Source organism: Typopeltis vanoorti, chromosome 6 (genome assembly GCF_054136105.1).
Source record: "Typopeltis vanoorti isolate ZY-2024b chromosome 6, IOZ_Tvanoo_1.0, whole genome shotgun sequence".
Lineage (NCBI taxonomy): Eukaryota > Metazoa > Arthropoda > Arachnida > Uropygi > Thelyphonidae > Typopeltis > Typopeltis vanoorti.
Window position 1 is genome coordinate 83548572 of NC_143554.1, and position 1517 is coordinate 83550088.

Sequence of the window (1517 nt, forward strand, 5' to 3'; positions counted from 1 at the left end):
CAGCTTCGAGGTCAAGAAAACTGATTGCATTGCTGACATAGAAAGTTTCGCCTGGTTGCTCCTCAACTCCATTTGTTATTGAATCGTGTAAGAGTGAGGTGTTTGTTGCTAAAATAACCTTTAGTGTGACTTTTCATGCTTTCATTATTTGAGTATAGCGCAAGTAAAAATAAACTTTTTAAAGTTGTAAAAAAACTGATAAATTTCTTTTTAAATTAAAAAAAATAAAAAGTTTTATTATTTATCATTCTTTAGCATGCAGAAAAATCCAGAAGTTCAAAAAATTCAAAAGTACAAAATTTCATTTATTTGCCACCTAACTTTTATTATTTTTTTAAATTATTTTAATTATTATTTTTTTATTTTTTGTGGGGCCTCAAATATAATTTGCCTAGGGGTCCCAACTATCCTTAATCCGCCACTGGACATGGGTTGCATTTGAACATGGAAGGAGGTGGGCAATTGGAGAGACTGTTGTTCTCTGAATGCCTAGGGGGGGGGGAGGAATGGCCTCTTGCAAGGATAGTTGCTTAGGAGATGGGAGAATATATGATGTGTTGCCGAGTGAAAATCGGAATGTGATGGTCAGAACAAAGTGTAAGAACAAATTTGAGACAGGAGGCTAAAACACTTTACAGGGTGTTCGGGATAAATTTGACATATTTATAATTAATTATATTTTTCCGTAAGTTACATGTATTAACACACACTTCTCTTCATTTAAAAGTTTGGACCCTTCTTCATTCATATACAAGATGTCAGAAAGGATGGATAGCTGGAACCCACCTGAATCATGGAAGAGAATAACTTGTATCATGATGATTCGTGCCCGCCATCAAAATAAGGATATTACGACTGCTGCCCAATGCTCCCTGAATACAGTAAAAACAATCAGGCATGAACTAGAGACTTGCAATGGTGACTACGAGGATGTAGCAAGAAGAAAGATCCCTAGCAGACGATCTGATTGCGTTCGTACAGCAGAATTCCTCGCAAATCTGCAGGAACAGGTGTTGAAGAACCCTGGCATTGGAATTCGGGCTTTGTTCGTGGAGTTGCTAACTGTAGTCAAGCCCTGGATAACAAGGGTAGCCAATGGTAGGCCGTATGTATGGCAGCAGGATTCGGCCCCTTGCCACACCTCTGGGAAAAGTCAAAAATGGTTGCCTGAAAATTTCTACGACTTCACCAGTCCAAATGTTTGGCCTCCAAACTCCCCAGACCTTAACCCCATGGTTTATTTTGTATGGGGCGCAGTTGAAAAAGACACCAATCGCACTTCCAGTAATACAAAAGCCCAGTTAATGGATAAAATTCAAACAGTTTTTGCGGCCCTTCCCAGGGAGACTGTAGCATCAGCTTGTTCGAGGTTCCGAAGCAGAATTGAAGCTGTGATCGATGCTAATGGTGGTTATTTTGAGTAAATCTTGTTGATAGTATTGTAATTAACTCTGCCTGTAATGTTTTTTTGTCAATTCATTAAATTTAATAGATACAAAGAAGATTTTCTTTTTCCT